The sequence below is a fragment of the Styela clava genome, chromosome 11 (genome assembly GCF_964204865.1).
Source record: "Styela clava chromosome 11, kaStyClav1.hap1.2, whole genome shotgun sequence".
NCBI lineage: Eukaryota > Metazoa > Chordata > Ascidiacea > Stolidobranchia > Styelidae > Styela > Styela clava.
Genome location: NC_135260.1, coordinates 1954384 through 1978834, shown reverse-complemented (window position 1 = coordinate 1978834; position 24451 = coordinate 1954384). Strand labels below are relative to the sequence as shown.

The window sequence follows — 24451 nt, the reverse complement described above, 5'->3', positions numbered from 1 at the left end:
AGTTAGCTCGATAGTATATATGGAAGTTGCCCTTCTTGTAGGCGTGTTTTTAATATATTGTGCTCAAATCAAGGTTATGTGCACTCACACAAGATCAAAAGTTATATATAAACTTTCACAAGCGCGTGGCACAGTGATCGCCCGTAACTTGGCGAGAGTTCAATTTTCGATCAAGTCCGGTTCAATAAAAATGTATCAACGTTAATAGTCAGTCAGTCTGTAGTTTATTTTATCACAAACCGAAAGTACACATCGGACAAATATAATTGTAAAAGATAAAAAATGCATTTCAGTGTGAAGGGAGACACAATAAACCAGTGAATAATATCGAGCAGCGTCACTTTTGAGGGAGTGAGTCTTACATTAAATCATACTGAGAAAAAAAAGTCAAACATGAAATACTAACAAAAGCCGGACTTTGAGACATATTAAGCAACCCGATATTCCGGTGTCACTCTAGTTAATGGAAGAAAACGACTCCAGACACAACAGGTTGGGGTAACGGTGACAACAGTGATAATGCAATATTGCCAAATTTGATCTCTTGTTAGTGGTTCTCGCCATGACTTGTTAAAGTCGTAACTGGGGCACTTTATGTTACACGTTGATCACTAATTATTCAAGTACTAATTGGACCTATGTTGTTGATATTTCTTGATCGGGCGTATTCAACATTATATTGCAAGCCCGACATTTCTGGTACAACTATAGCGTGAGGCCTAACGCCATATTCCGCTTACTCATATACTGGCTCAGGTGTTCAAATAGTTACCAACTCCAATCCTGGGATATTTACAATTTAATGATGTTTTATAACTAAATTTAATGAGATATCTACTATGGATGCAAAATGAAGGCTTTGAACCTGCGCTAAAGTACTGAATTGACGTAGATCGCACTATGTAATACTAGATATAGGTAGATTTCAAGCTATGGTAAAACTCATGCTCAACCGTGTGGCGCATCGTGCTAAGTGTTAGATTTACGCTCGTTACCACACCTCTGATTACTCTACGTGGGTTCGAATTCCATTAAGGGATAGTTTTTAGACCCTTCGTCGTCGTAAGGTAGTCCATGTTACCGCAGGTAAGTTACGGCTTCCGCTACCATTAAGTCCATGCTTCCGAAATGAAATAACTCGCCTTGACTGATAACTGGGCGATTGGCCGTGATCCGTCATGTGATTAATTAAGCCGTCTTATCTCGATTTCCCATATTCTAACTCACTCTATAGTAGCACCGATTATTCTGCCATATATAGTATACCTATTAAGACGCATTCGAAATATCGATGTCGTAAAGTTGCGTTTCGCCCCTGTTAGTAATTATTCAGTCCTCGACAATCCGAAATATTTTATAACATATTTATTTTAAATTATGTTTTGTTTAGATAGCATTCCTTTTATTTTTGATAAAAGCGAAAAGCCTACGGCACCCGGTATTCCCAGCCGGTCACCCATGCAAGTACTAACCGAGCCCGACGTTGCTTAACTTCCGAGATCGAACGAGATCGGGTGTATTCAACGTGGTATGGTCGTAGGCGATATCGACGAGACATATTCGGGTATTTATATTTAGGCAACGCCTAAAGAGAGAGAAGCGAAGCGCAACCGTTTCGTTTGTAGAGTCACAAACAATGAAACTCAGGCAGTCGCTGTTTCGCTCAGTGGCTTACCGCCGACATTTTCTACCAGTGTCAAATTTTGTTATTATTGGTTACATGCGTTAATTTATTGATTGCATGTTTTTCCTCATAGGTATTTTATCTCTGGTGTATGGCTTAACGCAAGCATCGAGTCGCTGATATAACTCGCTTGTTTGTTATTGAGGCCTGACGTGTTATTGACAAAGCTTTTTTGATAAGCGGATGCCCATTGTATTACATATAACCCAGATAGTTCGACAGTATATATGAAAGTTGCCCTTCTTATAAGCTTGTTTTTATTATAATGTGCTCAAAGCTAGGTTGCGTGCACTCACACAGTATCAAAAGTTATATATAAACTCTCACAAGCGCGTGGCACTTCGGTGATCGCCCGTAACTTGGCGAGAGTTTAATTTTTCGATTAAGTCCGGTTCAATAAAAATGTATCAACGTTAATATTCAGTCAGTCTGTAGTTTATTTTATCACAAACCGAAAGTACACATCGGACAAATATAATTGTAAAAGATAAAAAATGCATTTCAGTGTGAATGGAGACACGATAAACCAGTGAATAATATCGAGCAGCGTCACTTTTGAGGGAGTGAGTCTTACATTACATCATACTAAGAAAAAAGTTAAACATGGAATACTAACAAAAGCCGGACTTTGAGACATATTAAGCAACCCGATATTCCGGTGTCACTCTAGTTAATGGAAGAAAACGACTCCAGACACAACAAGTTGGGGTAACGGTGACAACAGTGATAATGCAATATTGCCAAATTTGATCTCTTGTTAGTGGATCTCGCCATGACTTGTTAAAGTCGTAACTGGGGCACTTTATGTTACACGTTGATCACTAATTATTCAAGTACTAATTGGACCTATGTTGTTGATATTTCTTGATCGGGCGTATTCAACATTATATTGCAAGCCCGACATTTCTGGTACAACTATAGCGTGAAGCCTAACGCCATATTTCGCTTACTCATATACTGTCTCAGGTGTTCAAATAGTTACCAACTCCAATCCTGGGATATTTACAATTTAATGATGTTTTATAACTAAATTTAATGAGATATCTACTATGGATGCAAAATGAAGGCTTTGAACCTGCGCTAAAGTACTGAATTGACCTAGATCGCACTATGTAATACTAGATATAGGTAGATTTCAAGCTATGGTAAAACTCATGCTCAACCGTGTGGCGCATCGTGCTAAGTGTTAGATTTACGCTCGTTACCACACCTCTGATTACTCTGCGTGGGTTCGAATTCCATTAAGGGATAGTTTTTAGACCCTTCGTCGTCGTAAGGTAGTCCATGTTACCGCAGGTAAGTTACGGCTTCCGCTACCATTAAGTCCATGCTTCCGAAATGAAATAACTCGCCTTGACTGATAACCGGGCGATTGGCCGTGATCCGTCATGTGATTAATTAAGCCGTCTTATTCCGATTTCCCATATTCTAACTCACTCTATAGTAGCACCGATTATTCTGCCATATATAGTATACCTATTAAGACGCATTCGAAATATCGATGTCGTAAAGTTGCGTTTCGCCCCTGTTAGTAATTATTCAGTCCTCGACAATCTGAAATATTTTATAACATATTTATTTTAAATTATGTTTTGTTTAGATAGCATTCCTTTTATTTTTGATAAAAGCGAAAAGCCTACGGCACCCGGTATTCCCAGCCGGTCACCCATGCAAGTACTAACCGAGCCCGACGTTGCTTAACTTCCGAGATCGGGTGTATTCAACGTGGTATGATCGTAGGCGATATCGACGAGACATATTCGGTCATTTATATTTAGGCAACGCCTAATGAGAGAGAGAAGCGAAGCGCAACTGTCTCGTTTGTAGAGTCACAAACAATGAAACTCAGGCAGTCGCTGTTTCGCTCAGTGGCTTACCGCCGACATTTTCTACCAGTGTCAAATTTTGTTATTATTGGTTACATGCGTTAATTTATTGATTGCATGTTTTTCCTCATAGATATTTTATCTCTGGTGTATGGCTTAACGCAAGCATCGAGTCGCTGATATAACTCGCTTGTTTGTTATTGAGGTCTGACGTGTTATTGACAAAGCTTTTTGATAAGCGGATGCCCATTGTATTGCACATAACCCAGATAGTTCGACAGTATATATGAAAGTTGCCCTTCTTATAAGCTTGTTTTTATTATATGTGCTCAAAGCTAGGTTACGTGCACTCACACAGTATCGAAAGTTATATTTAAACTCTCACAAGCGCGTGGCACTTCGGTGATCGGCCGTAACTTGGCGAGAGTTTAATTTTTCGATTAAGTCCGGTTTAATAAAAATGTATCAACGTTAATAGTCAGTCAGTCTAAATAAATTTAATGAGATATCTACTAGGGATGCAAAATGAAGGCTTTGAACCTGCGCTAAAGTACTGAATTGACTATGAAGATCGCACTATGTAATACTAGATATAGGTAGATTTCAAGCTATGGTAAAACTTATGCTCAACCGTGTGGCGCATCGTGCTAAGTGTTAGATTTACGCTCGTTACCACACCTCTGATTACTCTGCGTGGGTTCGAATTCCATTAAGGGATAGTTTTTAGACCCTTCGTCGTCGTAAGGTAGTCCATGTTACCGCAGGTAAGTTACGGCTTCCGCTACCATTAATTCCATGCTTCCGAAATGAAATAACTCGCCTTGACTGATAACCGGGCGATTGGCCGTGATCCGTCATGTGATTAATTAAGCCGTCTTATCTCGATTTCCCATATCCTAACTCACTCTATAGTGGCACCGATTATTCTGCCGTATATAGTATACCTATTAAGACGCATTCGAAATATCGATGACGGGTCTCAGTGACTATTCGTAAAGTTGCGTTTCGCCCCTGTTAGTTATTATTCAGTCCTCAACAATCTGAAATATTTTATAACATATTTATTTTAAATTATGTTTTGTTCAGACAGCATTCCTTTTATTTTTGATAAAAGCGAAAAGCCTACGGCACCCGGTATTCCCAGCCGGTCACCCATGCAAGTACTAACCGAGCCCGACGTTGCTTAACTTCCGAGATCGAACGAGATCGGGTGTATTCAACGTGGTATGGTCGTAGGCGATATCGACGAGCCATATTCGGGTATTTATATTTAGGCAACGCCTAAAGAGAGAGAAGCGAAGCGCAACCGTTTCGTTTGTAGAGTCACAAACAATGAAACTCAGGCAGTCGCTGTTTCGCTCAGTGGCTTACCGCCGACATTTTCTACCAGTGTCAAATTTTGTTATTATTGGTTACATGCGTTAATTTATTGATTGCATGTTTTTCCTCATAGGTATTTTATCTCTGGTGTATGGCTTAACGCAAGCATGAGTCGCTGATATAACTCGCTTGTTTGTTATTGAGGCCTGACGTGTTATTGACAAAGCTTTTTTGATAAGCGGATGCCCATTGTATTACATATAACCCAGATAGTTCGACAGTATATATGAAAGTTGCCCTTCTTATAAGCTTGTTTTTATTATAATGTGCTCAAAGCTAGGTTGCGTGCACTCACACAGTATCAAAAGTTATATATAAACTCTCACAAGCGCGTGGCACTTCGGTGATCGCCCGTAACTTGGCGAGAGTTTAATTTTTCGATTAAGTCCGGTTCAATAAAAATGTATCAACGTTAATAGTCAGCCAGTCTGTAGTTTATTTTATCACAAACCGAAAGTACACATCGGACAAATATAATTGTAAAAGATAAAAAATGCATTTCAGTGTGAATGAAGACACGATAAACCAGTGAATAATATCGAGCAGCGTCACTTTTGAGGGAGTGAGTCTCACATTACATCATACTAAGAAAAAAGTTAAACATGAAATACTAACAAAAGCCGGACTTTGAGACATATTAAGCAACCCGATATTCCGGTGTCCGGTGTTAATGGAAGAAAACGACTCCAGACACAACAGGTTGAGGTAACGGTGACAACAGTGATAATGCAATATTGCCAAATTTGATCTCTTGTTAGTGGTTCTCGCCATGACTTGTTAAAGTCGTAACTGGGGCACTTTATGTTACACGTTGATCACTAATTATTCAAGTACTAATTGGACCTATGTTGTTGATATTTCTTGATCGGGCGTATTCAACATTATATTGCAAGCCCGACATTTCTGGTACAACTATAGCGTGAGGCCTAACGCCATATTTCGCTTACTCATATACTGTCTCAGGTGTTCAAATAGTTACCAACTCCAATCCTGGGATATTTACAATTTAATGATGTTTTATAACTAAATTTAATGAGATATCTACTATGGATGCAAAATGAAGGCTTTGAACCTGCGCTAAAGTACTGAATTGACCTAGATCGCACTATGTAATACTAGATATAGGTAGATTTCAAGCTATGGTAAAACTCATGCTCAACCGTGTGGCGCATCGTGCTAAGTGTTAGATTTACGCTCGTTACCACACCTCTGATTACTCTGCGTGGGTTCGAATTCCATTAAGGGATAGTTTTTAGACCCTTCGTCGTCGTAAGGTAGTCCATGTTACCGCAGGTAAGTTAAGGCTTCCGCTACCATTAAGTCCATGCTTCCGAAATGAAATAACTGGCCTTGACTGATAACCGGGCGATTGGCCGTGATCCGTCATGTGATTAATTAAGCCGTCTTATTCCGATTTCCCATATTCTAACTCACTCTATAGTGGCACCGATTATTCTGCCATATATAGTATACCTATTAAGACGCATTCGAAATATCGATGACGGGTCTCAGTGACTATTCGTAAAGTTGCGTTTCGCCCCTGTTAGTTATTATTCAGTCCTCGACAATCTGAAATATTTTATAACATATTCATTTTAAATTATGTTTTGTTCAGACAGCATTCCTTTTATTTTTGATAAAAGCGAAAAGCCTACGGCACCCGGTATTCCCAGCCGGTCACCCATGCAAGTACTAACCGAGCCCGACGTTGCTTAACTTCCGAGATCGAACGAGATCGGGTGTATTCAACGTGGTATGGTCGTAGGCGATATCGACGAGACATATTCGGGTATTTATATTTAGGCAACGCCTAAAGAGAGAGAAGCGAAGCGCAACCGTTTCGTTTGTAGAGTCACAAACAATGAAACTCAGGCAGTCGCTGTTTCGCTCAGTGGCTTACCGCCGACATTTTCTACCAGTGTCAAATTTTGTTATTATTGGTTACATGCGTTAATTTATTGATTGCATGTTTTTCCTCATAGGTATTTTATCTCTGGTGTATGGCTTAACGCAAGCATCGAGTCGCTGATATAACTCGCTTGTTTGTTATTGAGGCCTGACGTGTTATTGACAAAGCTTTTTTGATAAGCGGATGCCCATTGTATTACATATAACCCAGATAGTTCGACAGTATATATGAAAGTTGCCCTTCTTATAAGCTTGTTTTTATTATAATGTGCTCAAAGCTAGGTTGCGTGCACTCACACAGTATCAAAAGTTATATATAAACTCTCACAAGCGCGTGGCACTTCGGTGATCGCCCGTAACTTGGCGAGAGTTTAATTTTTCGATTAAGTCCGGTTCAATAAAAATGTATCAACGTTAATATTCAGTCAGTCTGTAGTTTATTTTATCACAAACCGAAAGTACACATCGGACAAATATAATTGTAAAAGATAAAAAATGCATTTCAGTGTGAATGGAGACACGATAAACCAGTGAATAATATCGAGCAGCGTCACTTTTGAGGGAGTGAGTCTTACATTACATCATACTAAGAAAAAAGTTAAACATGGAATACTAACAAAAGCCGGACTTTGAGACATATTAAGCAACCCGATATTCCGGTGTCACTCTAGTTAATGGAAGAAAACGACTCCAGACACAACAGGTTGGGGTAACGGTGACAACAGTGATAATGCAATATTGCCAAATTTGATCTCTTGTTAGTGGATCTCGCCATGACTTGTTAAAGTCGTAACTGGGGCACTTTATGTTACACGTTGATCACTAATTATTCAAGTACTAATTGGACCTATGTTGTTGATATTTCTTGATCGGGCGTATTCAACATTATATTGCAAGCCCGACATTTCTGGTACAACTATAGCGTGAAGCCTAACGCCATATTTCGCTTACTCATATACTGTCTCAGGTGTTCAAATAGTTACCAACTCCAATCCTGGGATATTTACAATTTAATGATGTTTTATAACTAAATTTAATGAGATATCTACTATGGATGCAAAATGAAGGCTTTGAACCTGCGCTAAAGTACTGAATTGACCTAGATCGCACTATGTAATACTAGATATAGGTAGATTTCAAGCTATGGTAAAACTCATGCTCAACCGTGTGGCGCATCGTGCTAAGTTTTAGATTTACGCTCGTTACCACACCTCTGATTACTCTGCGTGGGTTCGAATTCCATTAAGGGATAGTTTTTAGACCCTTCGTCGTCGTAAGGTAGTCCATGTTACCGCAGGTAAGTTACGGCTTCCGCTACCATTAAGTCCATGCTTCCGAAATGAAATAACTCGCCTTGACTGATAACCGGGCGATTGGCCGTGATCCGTCATGTGATTAATTAAGCCGTCTTATTCCGATTTCCCATATTCTAACTCACTCTATAGTAGCACCGATTATTCTGCCATATATAGTATACCTATTAAGACGCATTCGAAATATCGATGTCGTAAAGTTGCGTTTCGCCCCTGTTAGTAATTATTCAGTCCTCGACAATCTGAAATATTTTATAACATATTTATTTTAAATTATGTTTTGTTTAGATAGCATTCCTTTTATTTTTGATAAAAGCGAAAAGCCTACGGCACCCGGTATTCCCAGCCGGTCACCCATGCAAGTACTAACCGAGCCCGACGTTGCTTAACTTCCGAGATCGGGTGTATTCAACGTGGTATGATCGTAGGCGATATCGACGAGACATATTCGGTCATTTATATTTAGGCAACGCCTAATGAGAGAGAGAAGCGAAGCGCAACTGTCTCGTTTGTAGAGTCACAAACAATGAAACTCAGGCAGTCGCTGTTTCGCTCAGTGGCTTACCGCCGACATTTTCTACCAGTGTCAAATTTTGTTATTATTGGTTACATGCGTTAATTTATTGATTGCATGTTTTTCCTCATAGATATTTTATCTCTGGTGTATGGCTTAACGCAAGCATCGAGTCGCTGATATAACTCGCTTGTTTGTTATTGAGGTCTGACGTGTTATTGACAAAGCTTTTTGATAAGCGGATGCCCATTGTATTGCACATAACCCAGATAGTTCGACAGTATATATGAAAGTTGCCCTTCTTATAAGCTTGTTTTTATTATATGTGCTCAAAGCTAGGTTACGTGCACTCACACAGTATCGAAAGTTATATTTAAACTCTCACAAGCGCGTGGCACTTCGGTGATCGGCCGTAACTTGGCGAGAGTTTAATTTTTCGATTAAGTCCGGTTTAATAAAAATGTATCAACGTTAATAGTCAGTCAGTCTAAATAAATTTAATGAGATATCTACTAGGGATGCAAAATGAAGGCTTTGAACCTGCGCTAAAGTACTGAATTGACGTAGATCGCACTATGTAATACTAGATATAGGTAGATTTCAAGCTATGGTAAAACTTATGCTCAACCGTGTGGCGCATCGTGCTAAGTGTTAGATTTACGCTCGTTACCACACCTCTGATTACTCTGCGTGGGTTCGAATTCCATTAAGGGATAGTTTTTAGACCCTTCGTCGTCGTAAGGTAGTCCATGTTACCGCAGGTAAGTTACGGCTTCCGCTACCATTAATTCCATGCTTCCGAAATGAAATAACTCGCCTTGACTGATAACCGGGCGATTGGCCGTGATCCGTCATGTGATTAATTAAGCCGTCTTATCTCGATTTCCCATATCCTAACTCACTCTATAGTGGCACCGATTATTCTGCCATATATAGTATACCTATTAAGACGCATTCGAAATATCGATGACGGGTCTCAGTGACTATTCGTAAAGTTGCGTTTCGCCCCTGTTAGTTATTATTCAGTCCTCAACAATCTGAAATATTTTATAACATATTTATTTTAAATTATGTTTTGTTCAGACAGCATTCCTTTTATTTTTGATAAAAGCGAAAAGCCTACGGCACCCGGTATTCCCAGCCGGTCACCCATGCAAGTACTAACCGAGCCCGACGTTGCTTAACTTCCGAGATCGAACGAGATCGGGTGTATTCAACGTGGTATGGTCGTAGGCGATATCGACGAGCCATATTCGGGTATTTATATTTAGGCAACGCCTAAAGAGAGAGAAGCGAAGCGCAACCGTTTCGTTTGTAGAGTCACAAACAATGAAACTCAGGCAGTCGCTGTTTCGCTCAGTGGCTTACCGCCGACATTTTCTACCAGTGTCAAATTTTGTTATTATTGGTTACATGCGTTAATTTATTGATTGCATGTTTTTCCTCATAGGTATTTTATCTCTGGTGTATGGCTTAACGCAAGCATGAGTCGCTGATATAACTCGCTTGTTTGTTATTGAGGCCTGACGTGTTATTGACAAAGCTTTTTTGATAAGCGGATGCCCATTGTATTACATATAACCCAGATAGTTCGACAGTATATATGAAAGTTGCCCTTCTTATAAGCTTGTTTTTATTATAATGTGCTCAAAGCTAGGTTGCGTGCACTCACACTGTATCAAAAGTTATATATAAACTCTCACAAGCGCGTGGCACTTCGGTGATCGCCCGTAACTTGGCGAGAGTTTAATTTTTCGATTAAGTCCGGTTCAATAAAAATGTATCAACGTTAATAGTCAGCCAGTCTGTAGTTTATTTTATCACAAACCGAAAGTACACATCGGACAAATATAATTGTAAAAGATAAAAAATGCATTTCAGTGTGAATGAAGACACGATAAACCAGTGAATAATATCGAGCAGCGTCACTTTTGAGGGAGTGAGTCTTACATTACATCATACTAAGAAAAAAGTTAAACATGAAATACTAACAAAAGCCGGACTTTGAGACATATTAAGCAACCCGATATTCCGGTGTCCGGTGTTAATGGAAGAAAACGACTCCAGACACAACAGGTTGAGGTAACGGTGACAACAGTGATAATGCAATATTGCCAAATTTGATCTCTTGTTAGTGGTTCTCGCCATGACTTGTTAAAGTCGTAACTGGGGCACTTTATGTTACACGTTGATCACTAATTATTCAAGTACTAATTGGACCTATGTTGTTGATATTTCTTGATCGGGCGTATTCAACATTATATTGCAAGCCCGACATTTCTGGTACAACTATAGCGTGAGGCCTAACGCCATATTTCGCTTACTCATATACTGTCTCAGGTGTTCAAATAGTTACCAACTCCAATCCTGGGATATTTACAATTTAATGATGTTTTATAAATAAATTTAATGAGATATCTACTACGGATGCAAAATGAAGGCTTTGAACCTGCGCTAAAGTACTGAATTGACCTAGATCGCACTATGTAATACTAGATATAGGTAGATTTCAAGCTATGGTAAAACTCATGCTCAACCGTGTGGCGCATCGTGCTAAGTGTTAGATTTACGCTCGTTACCACACCTCTGATTACTCTGCGTGGGTTCGAATTCCATTAAGGGATAGTTTTTAGACCCTTCGTCGTCGTAAGGTAGTCCATGTTACCGCAGGTAAGTTACGGCTTCCGCTACCATTAAGTCCATGCTTCCGAAATGAAATAACTCGCCTTGACTGATAACCGGGCGATTGGCCGTGATCCGTCATGTGATTAATTAAGCCGTCTTATTCCGATTTCCCATATTCTAACTCACTCTATAGTAGCACCGATTATTCTGCCATATATAGTATACCTATTAAGACGCATTCGAAATATCGATGTCGTAAAGTTGCGTTTCGCCCCTGTTAGTAATTATTCAGTCCTCGACAATCTGAAATATTTTATAACATATTTATTTTAAATTATGTTTTGTTTAGATAGCATTCCTTTTATTTTTGATAAAAGCGAAAAGCCTACGGCACCCGGTATTCCCAGCCGGTCACCCATGCAAGTACTAACCGAGCCCGACGTTGCTTAACTTCCGAGATCGGGTGTATTCAACGTGGTATGATCGTAGGCGATATCGACGAGACATATTCGGTCATTTATATTTAGGCAACGCCTAATGAGAGAGAGAAGCGAAGCGCAACTGTTTCGTTTGTAGAGTCACAAACAATGAAACTCAGGCAGTCGCTGTTTCGCTCAGTGGCTTACCGCCGACATTTTCTACTAGTGTCAAATTTTGTTATTATTGGTTACATGCGTTAATTTATTGATTGCATGTTTTTCCTCATAGATATTTTATCTCTGGTGTATGGCTTAACGCAAGCATCGAGTCGCTGATATAACTCGCTTGTTCGTTATTGAGGTCTGACGTGTTATTGACAAAGCTTTTTGATAAGCGGATGCCCATTGTATTGCACATAACCCAGATAGTTCGACAGTATATATGAAAGTTGCCCTTCTTATAAGCTTGTTTTTATTATATGTGCTCAAAGCTAGGTTACGTGCACTCACACAGTATCGAAAGTTATATTTAAACTCTCACAAGCGCGTGGCACTTCGGTGATCGGCCGTAACTTGGCGAGAGTTTAATTTTTCGATTAAGTCCGGTTTAATAAAAATGTATCAACGTTAATAGTCAGTCAGTCTAAATAAATTTAATGAGATATCTACTAGGGATGCAAAATGAAGGCTTTGAACCTGCGCTAAAGTACTGAATTGACGTAGATCGCACTATGTAATACTAGATATAGGTAGATTTCAAGCTATGGTAAAACTCATGCTCAACCGTGTGGCGCATCGTGCTAAGTGTTAGATTTACGCTCGTTACCACACCTCTGATTACTCTGCGTGGGTTCGAATTCCATTAAGAGATAGTTTTTAGACCCTTCGTCGTCGTAAGGTAGTCCATGTTACCGCAGCTAAGTTACGGCTTCCGCTACCATTAATTCCATTCTTCCGAAATGAAATAACTCGCCTTGACTGATAACCGGGCGATTGGCCGTGATCCGTCATGTGATTAATTAAGCCGTCTTATCTCGATTTCCCATATCCTAACTCACTCTATAGTGGCACCGATTATTCTGCCATATATAGTATACCTATTAAGACGCATTCGAAATATCGATGACGGGTCTCAGTGACTATTCGTAAAGTTGCGTTTCGCCCCTGTTAGTTATTATTCAGTCCTCAACAATCTGAAATATTTTATAACATATTTATTTTAAATTATGTTTTGTTCAGACAGCATTCCTTTTATTTTTGATAAAAGCGAAAAGCCTACGGCACCCGGTATTCCCAGCCGGTCACCCATGCAAGTACTAACCGAGCCCGACGTTGCTTAACTTCCGAGATCGAACGAGATCGGGTGTATTCAACGTGGTATGGTCGTAGGCGATATCGACGAGCCATATTCGGGTATTTATATTTAGGCAACGCCTAAAGAGAGAGAAGCGAAGCGCAACCGTTTCGTTTGTAGAGTCACAAACAATGAAACTCAGGCAGTCGCTGTTTCGCTCAGTGGCTTACCGCCGACATTTTCTACCAGTGTCAAATTTTGTTATTATTGGTTACATGCGTTAATTTATTGATTGCATGTTTTTCCTCATAGGTATTTTATCTCTGGTGTATGGCTTAACGCAAGCATGAGTCGCTGATATAGCTCGCTTGTTTGTTATTGAGGCCTGACGTGTTATTGACAAAGCTTTTTTGATAAGCGGATGCCCATTGTATTACATATAACCCAGATAGTTCGACAGTATATATGAAAGTTGCCCTTCTTATAAGCTTGTTTTTATTATAATGTGCTCAAAGCTAGGTTGCGTGCACTCACACAGTATCAAAAGTTATATATAAACTCTCACAAGCGCGTGGCACTTCGGTGATCGCCCGTAACTTGGCGAGAGTTTAATTTTTCGATTAAGTCCGGTTCAATAAAAATGTATCAACGTTAATAGTCAGCCAGTCTGTAGTTTATTTTATCACAAACCGAAAGTACACATCGGACAAATATAATTGTAAAAGATAAAAAATGCATTTCAGTGTGAATGAAGACACGATAAACCAGTGAATAATATCGAGCAGCGTCACTTTTGAGGGAGTGAGTCTCACATTACATCATACTAAGAAAAAAGTTAAACATGAAATACTAACAAAAGCCGGACTTTGAGACATATTAAGCAACCCGATATTCCGGTGTCCGGTGTTAATGGAAGAAAACGACTCCAGACACAACAGGTTGAGGTAACGGTGACAACAGTGATAATGCAATATTGCCAAATTTGATCTCTTGTTAGTGGTTCTCGCCATGACTTGTTAAAGTCGTAACTGGGGCACTTTATGTTACACGTTGATCACTAATTATTCAAGTACTAATTGGACCTATGTTGTTGATATTTCTTGATCGGGCGTATTCAACATTATATTGCAAGCCCGACATTTCTGGTACAACTATAGCGTGAGGCCTAACGCCATATTTCGCTTACTCATATACTGTCTCAGGTGTTCAAATAGTTACCAACTCCAATCCTGGGATATTTACAATTTAATGATGTTTTATAACTAAATTTAATGAGATATCTACTATGGATGCAAAATGAAGGCTTTGAACCTGCGCTAAAGTACTGAATTGACCTAGATCGCACTATGTAATACTAGATATAGGTAGATTTCAAGCTATGGTAAAACTCATGCTCAACCGTGTGGCGCATCGTGCTAAGTGTTAGATTTACGCTCGTTACCACACCTCTGATTACTCTGCGTGGGTTCGAATTCCATTAAGGGATAGTTTTTAGACCCTTCGTCGTCGTAAGGTAGTCCATGTTACCGCAGGTAAGTTACGGCTTCCGCTACCATTAAGTCCATGCTTCCGAAATGAAATAACTGGCCTTGACTGATAACCGGGCGATTGGCCGTGATCCGTCATGTGATTAATTAAGCCGTCTTATTCCGATTTCCCATATTCTAACTCACTCTATAGTGGCACCGATTATTCTGCCATATATAGTATACCTATTAAGACGCATTCGAAATATCGATGACGGGTCTCAGTGACTATTCGTAAAGTTGCGTTTCGCCCCTGTTAGTTATTATTCAGTCCTCGACAATCTGAAATATTTTATAACATATTTATTTTAAATTATGTTTTGTTCAGACAGCATTCCTTTTATTTTTGATAAAGCGAAAAGCCTACGGCACCCGGTATTCCCAGCCGGTCACCCATGCAAGTACTAACCGAGCCCGACGTTGCTTAACTTCCGAGATCGAACGAGATCGGGTGTATTCAACGTGGTATGGTCGTAGGCGATATCGACGAGACATATTCGGTCATTTATATTTAGGCAACGCCTAATGAGAGAGAGAAGCGAAGCGCAACTGTTTCGTTTGTAGAGTCACAAACAATGAAACTCAGGCAGTCGCTGTTTCGCTCAGTGGCTTACCGCCGACATTTTCTACCAGTGTCAAATTTTGTTATTATTGGTTACATGCGTTAATTTATTGATTGCATGTTTTTCCTCATAGATATTTTATCTCTGGTGTATGGCTTAACGCAAGCATCGAGTCGCTGATATAACTCGCTTGTTTGTTATTGAGGTCTGACGTGTTATTGACAAAGCTTTTTGATAAGCGGATGCCCATTGTATTGCACATAACCCAGATAGTTCGACAGTATATATGAAAGTTGCCCTTCTTATAAGCTTTTTTTTATTATATGTGCTCAAAGCTAGGTTACGTGCACTCACACAGTATCGAAAGTTATATATAAACTCTCACAAGCGCGTGGCACTTCGGTGATCGGCCGTAACTTGGCGAGAGTTTAATTTTTCGATTAAGTCCGGTTTAATAAAAATGTATCAACGTTAATAGTCAGTCAGTCTAACTAAATTTAATGAGATATCTACTAGGGATGCAAAATGAAGGCTTTGAACCTGCGCTAAAGTACTGAATTGACGTAGATCGCACTATGTAATACTAGATATAGGTAGATTTCAAGCTATGGTAAAACTCATGCTCAACCGTGTGGCGCATCGTGCTAAGTGTTAGATTTACGCTCGTTACCACACCTCTGATTACTCTGCGTGGGTTCGAATTCCATTAAAGGATAGTTTTTAGACCCTTCGTCGTCGTAAGGTAGTCCATGTTACCGCAGGTAAGTTACGGCTTCCGCTACCATTAATTCCATGCTTCCGAAATGAAATAACTCGCCTTGACTGATAACCGGGCGATTGGCCTTGATCCGTCATGTGATTAATTAAGCCGTCTTATCTCGATTTCCCATATCCTAACTCACTCTATAGTGGCACCGATTATTCTGCCATATATAGTATACCTATTAAGACGCATTCGAAATATCGATGACGGGTCTCAGTGACTATTCGTAAAGTTGCGTTTCGCCCCTGTTAGTTATTATTCAGTCCTCGACAATCTGAAATATTTTATAACATATTTATTTTAAATTATGTTTTGTTCAGACAGCATTCCTTTTATTTTTGATAAAAGCGAAAAGCTTACGGCACCCGGTATTCCCAGCCGGTCACCCATGCAAGTACTAACCGAGCCCGACGTTGCTTAACTTCCGAGATCGAACGAGATCGGGTGTATTCAACGTGGTATGGTCGTAGGCGATATCGACGAGCCATATTCGGGTATTTATATTTAGGCAACGCCTAAAGAGAGAGAAGCGAAGCGCAACCGTTTCGTTTGTAGAGTCACAAACAATGAAACTCAGGCAGTCGCTGTTTCGCTCAGTGGCTTACCGCCGACATATTCTACCAGTGTCAAATTTTGTTATTATTGGTTACATGCGTTAATTTATTGATTGCATGTTTTTCCTCATAGGTATTTTATCTCTGGTGTATGGCTTAACGCAAGCATCGAGTCGCTGATATAACTCGCTTGTTTGTTATTGAGGCCTGACGTGTTATTGACAAAGCTTTTTTGATAAGCGGATGCCCATTGTATTACATATAACCCAGATAGTTCGACAGTATATATGAAAGTTGCCCTTCTTATAAGCTTGTTTTTATTATAATGTGCTCAAAGCTAGGTTGCGTGCACTCACACAGTATCAAAAGTTATATATAAACTCTCACAAGCGCGTGGCACTTCGGTGATCGCCCGTAACTTGGCGAGAGTTTAATTTTTCGATTAAGTCCGGTTCAATAAAAATGTATCAACGTTAATAGTCAGCCAGTCTGTAGTTTATTTTATCACAAACCGAAAGTACACATCGGACAAATATAATTGTAAAAGATAAAAAATGCATTTCAGTGTGAATGAAGACACGATAAACCAGTGAATAATATCGAGCAGCGTCACTTTTGAGGGAGTGAGTCTTACATTACATCATACTAAGAAAAAAGTTAAACATGAAATACTAACAAAAGCCGGACTTTGAGACATATTAAGCAACCCGATATTCCGGTGTCCGGTGTTAATGGAAGAAAACGACTCCAGACACAACAGGTTGAGGTAACGGTGACAACAGTGATAATGCAATATTGCCAAATTTGATCTCTTGTTAGTGGTTCTCGCCATGACTTGTTAAAGTCGTAACTGGGGCACTTTATGTTACACGTTGATCACTAATTATTCAAGTACTAATTGGACCTATGTTGTTGATATTTCTTGATCGGGCGTATTCAACATTATATTGCAAGCCCGACATTTCTGGTACAACTATAGCGTGAGGCCTAACGCCATATTTCGCTTACTCATATACTGTCTCAGGTGTTCAAATAGTTACCAACTCCAATCCTGGGATATTTACAATTTAATGATGTTTTATAAATAAATTTAATGAGATATCTACTATGGATGCAAAATGAAGGCTTTGAACCTGCGCTAAAGTACTGAATTGACCTAGATCGCACTATGTAATACTAGATATAGGTAGATTTCAAGCTATGGTAAAACTCATGCTCAACCGTGTGGCGCATCGTGCTAAGTGTTAGATTTACGCTCGTTACCACACCTCTGATTACTCTGCGTGGGTTCGAATTCCATTAAGGGATAGTTTTTAGACCCTTCGTCGTCGTAAGGTAGTCCATGTTACCGCAGGTAAGTTACGGCTTCCGCTACCATTAAGTCCATGCTTCCGAAATGAAATAACTCGCCTTGACTGATAACCGGGCGATTGGCCGTGATCCGTCATGTGATTAATTAAGCCGTCTTATTCCGATTTCCCATATTCTAACTCACTCTATAGTAGCACCGATTATTCTGCCATATATAGTATACCTATTAAGACGCATTCGAAATATCGATGTCGTAAAGTTGCGTTTCGCCCCTGTTAGTAATTATTCAGTCCTCGACAATCTGAAATATTTTATAACATATTTATTTTAAATTATGTTTTGTTTAGATAGCATTCCTTTTATTTTTGATAAAAGCGAAAAGCCTACGGCACCCGGTATTCCCAGCCGGTCACCCATGCAAGTACTAACCGAGCCCGACGTTGCTTAACTTCCGAGATCGGGTGTATTCAACGTGGTATGATCGTAGGCGATATCGACGAGACATATTCGGTCATTTATATTTAGGCAACGCCTAATGAGAGAGAGAAGCGAAGCGCAACTGTTTCGTTTGTAGAGTCACAAACAATGAAACTCAGGCAGTCGCTGTTTCGCTCAGTGGCTTACCGCCGACATTTTCTACCAGTGTCAAATTTTGTTATTATTGGTTACATGCGTTAATTTATTGATTGCATGTTTTTCCTCATAGATATTTTATCTCTGGTGTATGGCTTAACGCAAGCATCGAGTCGCTGATATAACTCGCTTGTTTGTTATTGAGGTCTGACGTGTTATTGACAAAGCTTTTTGATAAGCGGATGCCCATTGTATTGCACATAACCCAGATAGTTCGACAGTATATATGAAAGTTGCCCTTCTTATAAGCTTGTTTTTATTATATGTGCTCAAAGCTAGGTTACGTGCACTCACACAGTATCGAAAGTTATATTTAAACTCTCACAAGCGCGTGGCACTTCGGTGATCGGCCGTAACTTGGCGAGAGTTTAATTTTTCGATTAAGTCCGGTTTAATAAAAATGTATCAACGTTAATAGTCAGTCAGTCTAAATAAATTTAATGAGATATCTACTAGGGATGCAAAATGAAGGCTTTGAACCTGCGCTAAAGTACTGAATTGACGTAGATCGCACTATGTAATACTAGATATAGGTAGATTTCAAGCTATGGTAAAACTCATGCTCAACCGTGTGGCGCATCGTGCTAAGTGTTAGATTTACGCTCGTTACCACACCTCTGATTACTCTGCGTGGGTTCGAATTCCATTAAGAGATAGTTTTTAGACCCTTCGTCGTCGTAAGGTAGTCCATGTTACCGCAGCTAAGTTACGGCTTCCGCTACCATTAATTCCATGCTTCCGAAATGAAATAACTCGCCTTGACTGATAACCGGGCGATTGGCCGTGATCCGTCATGTGATTAATTAAGCCGTCTTATCTCGATTTCCCATATCCTAACTCACTCTATAGTGGCACCGATTATTCTGCCATATATAGTATACCTATTAAGACGCATTCGAAATATCGATGACGGGTCTCAGTGACTATTCGTAAAGTTGCGTTTCGCCCCTGTTAGTTATTATTCAGTCCTCAACAATCTGAAATATTTTATAACATATTTATTTTAAATTATGTTTTGTTCAGACAGCATTCCTTTTATTTTTGATAAAAGCGAAAAGCCTACGGCACCCGGTATTCCCAGCCGGTCACCCATGCAAGTACTAACCGAGCCCGACGTTGCTTAACTTCCGAGATCGAACGAGATCGGGTGTATTCAACGTGGTATGGTCGTAGGCGATATCGACGAGCCATATTCGGGTATTTATATTTAGGCAACGCCTAAAGAGAGAGAAGCGAAGCGCAACCGTTTCGTTTGTAGAGTCACAAACAATGAAACTCAGGCAGTCGCTGTTTCGCTCAGTGGCTTACCGCCGACATTTTCTACCAGTGTCAAATTTTGTTATTATTGGTTACATGCGTTAATTTATTGATTGCATGTTTTTCCTCATAGATATTTTATCTCTGGTGTATGGCTTAACGCAAGCATCGAGTCGCTGATATAACTCGCTTGTTTGTTATTGAGGTCTGACGTGTTATTGACAAAGCTTTTTGATAAGCGGATGCCCATTGTATTGCACATAACCCAGATAGTTCGACAGTATATATGAAAGTTGCCCTTCTTATAAGCTTGTTTTTATTATATGTGCTCAAAGCTAGGTTACGTGCACTCACACAGTATCGAAAGTTATATTTAAACTCTCACAAGCGCGTGGCACTTCGGTGATCGGCCGTAACTTGGCGAGAGTTTAATTTTTCGATTAAGTCCGGTTTAATAAAAATGTATCAACGTTAATAGTCAGTCAGTCTAAATAAATTTAATGAGATATCTACTAGGGATGCAAAATGAAGGCTTTGAACCTGCGCTAAAGTACTGAATTGACGTAGATCGCACTATGTAATACTAGATATAGGTAGATTTCAAGCTATGGTAAAACTCATGCTCAACCGTGTGGCGCATCGTGCTAAGTGTTAGATTTACGCTCGTTACCACACCTCTGATTACTCTGCGTGGGTTCGAATTCCATTAAGAGATAGTTTTTAGACCCTTCGTCGTCGTAAGGTAGTCCATGTTACCGCAGCTAAGTTACGGCTTCCGCTACCATTAATTCCATGCTTCCGAAATGAAATAACTCGCCTTGACTGATAACCGGGCGATTGGCCGTGATCCGTCATGTGATTAATTAAGCCGTCTTATCTCGATTTCCCATATCCTAACTCACTCTATAGTGGCACCGATTATTCTGCCATATATAGTATACCTATTAAGACGCATTCGAAATATCGATGACGGGTCTCAGTGACTATTCGTAAAGTTGCGTTTCGCCCCTGTTAGTTATTATTCAGTCCTCAACAATCTGAAATATTTTATAACATATTTATTTTAAATTATGTTTTGTTCAGACAGCATTCCTTTTATTTTTGATAAAAGCGAAAAGCCTACGGCACCCGGTATTCCCAGCCGGTCACCCATGCAAGTACTAACCGAGCCCGACGTTGCTTAACTTCCGAGATCGAACGAGATCGGGTGTATTCAACGTGGTATGGTCGTAGGCGATATCGACGAGCCATATTCGGGTATTTATATTTAGGCAACGCCTAAAGAGAGAGAAGCGAAGCGCAACCGTTTCGTTTGTAGAGTCACAAACAATGAAACTCAGGCAGTCGCTGTTTCGCTCAGTGGCTTACCGCCGACATTTTCTACCAGTGTCAAATTTTGTTATTATTGGTTACATGCGTTAATTTATTGATTGCATGTTTTTCCTCATAGGTATTTTATCTCTGGTGTATGGCTTAACGCAAGCATGAGTCGCTGATATAACTCGCTTGTTTGTTATTGAGGCCTGACGTGTTATTGACAAAGCTTTTTTGATAAGCGGATGCCCATTGTATTACATATAACCCAGATAGTTCGACAGTATATATGAAAGTTGCCCTTCTTATAAGCTTGTTTTTATTATAATGTGCTCAAAGCTAGGTTGCGTGCACTCACACAGTATCAAAAGTTATATATAAACTCTCACAAGCGCGTGGCACTTCGGTGATCGCCCGTAACTTGGCGAGAGTTTAATTTTTCGATTAAGTCCGGTTCAATAAAAATGTATCAACGTTAATAGTCAGCCAGTCTGTAGTTTATTTTATCACAAACCGAAAGTACACATCGGACAAATATAATTGTAAAAGATAAAAAATGCATTTCAGTGTGAATGAAGACACGATAAACCAGTGAATAATATCGAGCAGCGTCACTTTTGAGGGAGTGAGTCTCACATTACATCATACTAAGAAAAAAGTTAAACATGAAATACTAACAAAAGCCGGACTTTGAGACATATTAAGCAACCCGATATTCCGGTGTCCGGTGTTAATGGAAGAAAACGACTCCAGACACAACAGGTTGAGGTAACGGTGACAACAGTGATAATGCAATATTGCCAAATTTGATCTCTTGTTAGTGGTTCTCGCCATGACTTGTTAAAGTCGTAACTGGGGCACTTTATGTTACACGTTGATCACTAATTATTCAAGTACTAATTGGACCTATGTTGTTGATATTTCTTGATCGGGCGTATTCAACATTATATTGCAAGCCCGACATTTCTGGTACAACTATAGCGTGAGGCCTAACGCCATATTTCGCTTACTCATATACTGTCTCAGGTGTTCAAATAGTTACCAACTCCAATCCTGGGATATTTACAATTTAATGATGTTTTATAACTAAATTTAATGAGATATCTACTATGGATGCAAAATGAAGGCTTTGAACCTGCGCTAAAGTACTGAATTGACCTAGATCGCACTATGTAATACTAGATATAGGTAGATTTCAAGCTATGGTAAAACTCATGCTCAACCGTGTGGCGCATCGTGCTAAGTGTTAGATTTACGCTCGTTACCACACCTCTGATTACTCTGCGTGGGTTCGAATTCCATTAAGGGATAGTTTTTAGACCCTTCGTCGTCGTAAGGTAGTCCATGTTACCGCAGGTAAGTTACGGCTTCCGCTACCATTAAGTCCATGCTTCCGAAATGAAATAACTGGCCTTGACTGATAACCGGGCGATTGGCCGTGATCCGTCATGTGATTAATTAAGCCGTCTTATTCCGATTTCCCATATTCTAACTCACTCTATAGTGGCACCGATTATTCTGCCATATATAGTATACCTATTAAGACGCATTCGAAATATCGATGACGGGTCTCAGTGACTATTCGTAAAGTTGCGTTTCGCCCCTGTTAGTTATTATTCAGTCCTCGACAATCTGAAATATTTTATAACATATTTATTTTAAATTATGTTTTGTTCAGACAGCATTCCTTTTATTTTTGATAAAGCGAAAAGCCTACGGCACCCGGTATTCCCAGCCGGTCACCCATGCAAGTACTAACCGAGCCCGACGTTGCTTAACTTCCGAGATCGAACGAGATCGGGTGTATTCAACGTGGTATGGTCGTAGGCGATATCGACGAGACATATTCGGTCATTTATATTTAGGCAACGCCTAATGAGAGAGAGAAGCGAAGCGCAACTGTTTCGTTTGTAGAGTCACAAACAATGAAACTCAGGCAGTCGCTGTTTCGCTCAGTGGCTTACCGCCGACATTTTCTACCAGTGTCAAATTTTGTTATTATTGGTTACATGCGTTAATTTATTGATTGCATGTTTTTCCTCATAGATATTCTATCTCTGGTGTATGGCTTAAAGCAAGCATCGAGTCGCTGATATAACTCGCTTGTTTGTTATTGAGGTCTGACGTGTTATTGACAAAGCTTTTTGATAAGCGGATGCCCATTGTATTGCACATAACCCAGATAGTTCGACAGTATATATGAAAGTTGCCCTTCTTATAAGCTTTTTTTTATTATATGTGCTCAAAGCTAGGTTACGTGCACTCACACAGTATCGAAAGTTATATATAAACTCTCACAAGCGCGTGGCACTTCGGTGATCGGCCGTAACTTGGCGAGAGTTTAATTTTTCGATTAAGTCCGGTTTAATAAAAATGTATCAACGTTAATAGTCAGTCAGTCTAACTAAATTTAATGAGATATCTACTAGGGATGCAAAATGAAGGCTTTGAACCTGCGCTAAAGTACTGAATTGACGTAGATCGCACTATGTAATACTAGATATAGGTAGATTTCAAGCTATGGTAAAACTCATGCTCAACCGTGTGGCGCATCGTGCTAAGTGTTAGATTTACGCTCGTTACCACACCTCTGATTACTCTGCGTGGGTTCGAATTCCATTAAAGGATAGTTTTTAGACCCTTCGTCGTCGTAAGGTAGTCCATGTTACCGCAGGTAAGTTACGGCTTCCGCTACCATTAATTCCATGCTTCCGAAATGAAATAACTCGCCTTGACTGATAACCGGGCGATTGGCCGTGATCCGTCATGTGATTAATTAAGCCGTCTTATCTCGATTTCCCATATCCTAACTCACTCTATAGTGGCACCGATTATTCTGCCATATATAGTATACCTATTAAGACGCATTCGAAATATCGATGACGGGTCTCAGTGACTATTCGTAAAGTTGCGTTTCGCCCCTGTTAGTTATTATTCAGTCCTCGACAATCTGAAATATTTTATAACATATTTATTTTAAATTATGTTTTGTTCAGACAGCATTCCTTTTATTTTTGATAAAAGCGAAAAGCTTACGGCACCCGGTATTCCCAGCCGGTCACCCATGCAAGTACTAACCGAGCCCGACGTTGCTTAACTTCCGAGATCGAACGAGATCGGGTGTATTCAACGTGGTATGGTCGTAGGCGATATCGACGAGCCATATTCGGGTATTTATATTTAGGCAACGCCTAAAGAGAGAGAAGCGAAGCGCAACCGTTTCGTTTGTAGAGTCACAAACAATGAAACTCAGGCAGTCGCTGTTTCGCTCAGTGGCTTACCGCCGACATATTCTACCAGTGTCAAATTTTGTTATTATTGGTTACATGCGTTAATTTATTGATTGCATGTTTTTCCTCATAGGTATTTTATCTCTGGTGTATGGCTTAACGCAAGCATCGAGTCGCTGATATAACTCGCTTGTTTGTTATTGAGGCCTGACGTGTTATTGACAAAGCTTTTTTGATAAGCGGATGCCCATTGTATTACATATAACCCAGATAGTTCGACAGTATATATGAAAGTTGCCCTTCTTATAAGCTTGTTTTTATTATAATGTGCTCAAAG

The 24451-nt window shown here is 39.8% G+C and overlaps 11 non-coding genes and 4 pseudogenes across 11 annotated transcripts; all 15 read right to left on the bottom strand.

Moving 5' to 3' along the window:
* Nucleotides 1-1423: 1423 nt before the first annotated feature.
* LOC144430029 (5S ribosomal RNA) lies at nt 1424-1542 on the bottom strand. Its single transcript, XR_013479275.1, has one exon. It is a non-coding gene; the product is annotated as a 5S ribosomal RNA (ribosomal RNA).
* A 1775-nt stretch (nt 1543-3317) lies between these two features.
* LOC144430141 (5S ribosomal RNA) lies at nt 3318-3426 on the bottom strand (annotated as a pseudogene).
* Nucleotides 3427-4629: 1203 nt separating this feature from the next.
* LOC144430028 (5S ribosomal RNA) lies at nt 4630-4748 on the bottom strand. Its single transcript, XR_013479274.1, has one exon. It is a non-coding gene; the product is annotated as a 5S ribosomal RNA (ribosomal RNA).
* Nucleotides 4749-6538: 1790 nt separating this feature from the next.
* On the bottom strand, nt 6539-6657 carry LOC144430027 (5S ribosomal RNA). Its single transcript, XR_013479273.1, has one exon. It is a non-coding gene; the product is annotated as a 5S ribosomal RNA (ribosomal RNA).
* A 1775-nt stretch (nt 6658-8432) lies between these two features.
* On the bottom strand, nt 8433-8541 carry LOC144430140 (5S ribosomal RNA; annotated as a pseudogene).
* A 1200-nt stretch (nt 8542-9741) lies between these two features.
* Nucleotides 9742-9860, bottom strand: LOC144430026 (5S ribosomal RNA). Its single transcript, XR_013479272.1, has one exon. It is a non-coding gene; the product is annotated as a 5S ribosomal RNA (ribosomal RNA).
* A 1772-nt stretch (nt 9861-11632) lies between these two features.
* LOC144430139 (5S ribosomal RNA) lies at nt 11633-11741 on the bottom strand (annotated as a pseudogene).
* Nucleotides 11742-12941: 1200 nt separating this feature from the next.
* Nucleotides 12942-13060, bottom strand: LOC144430025 (5S ribosomal RNA). The gene has a single exon (XR_013479271.1). It is a non-coding gene; the product is annotated as a 5S ribosomal RNA (ribosomal RNA).
* Nucleotides 13061-14849: 1789 nt separating this feature from the next.
* Nucleotides 14850-14968, bottom strand: LOC144430024 (5S ribosomal RNA). Its single transcript, XR_013479270.1, has one exon. It is a non-coding gene; the product is annotated as a 5S ribosomal RNA (ribosomal RNA).
* A 1200-nt stretch (nt 14969-16168) lies between these two features.
* On the bottom strand, nt 16169-16287 carry LOC144430058 (5S ribosomal RNA). Its single transcript, XR_013479304.1, has one exon. It is a non-coding gene; the product is annotated as a 5S ribosomal RNA (ribosomal RNA).
* A 1773-nt stretch (nt 16288-18060) lies between these two features.
* LOC144430137 (5S ribosomal RNA) lies at nt 18061-18169 on the bottom strand (annotated as a pseudogene).
* A 1200-nt stretch (nt 18170-19369) lies between these two features.
* On the bottom strand, nt 19370-19488 carry LOC144430023 (5S ribosomal RNA). Its single transcript, XR_013479268.1, has one exon. It is a non-coding gene; the product is annotated as a 5S ribosomal RNA (ribosomal RNA).
* A 1198-nt stretch (nt 19489-20686) lies between these two features.
* LOC144430022 (5S ribosomal RNA) lies at nt 20687-20805 on the bottom strand. The gene has a single exon (XR_013479267.1). It is a non-coding gene; the product is annotated as a 5S ribosomal RNA (ribosomal RNA).
* Nucleotides 20806-22594: 1789 nt separating this feature from the next.
* On the bottom strand, nt 22595-22713 carry LOC144430020 (5S ribosomal RNA). Its single transcript, XR_013479265.1, has one exon. It is a non-coding gene; the product is annotated as a 5S ribosomal RNA (ribosomal RNA).
* Nucleotides 22714-23913: 1200 nt separating this feature from the next.
* On the bottom strand, nt 23914-24032 carry LOC144430057 (5S ribosomal RNA). The gene has a single exon (XR_013479303.1). It is a non-coding gene; the product is annotated as a 5S ribosomal RNA (ribosomal RNA).
* Between the last annotated feature and the right edge of the window lie 419 nt (nt 24033-24451).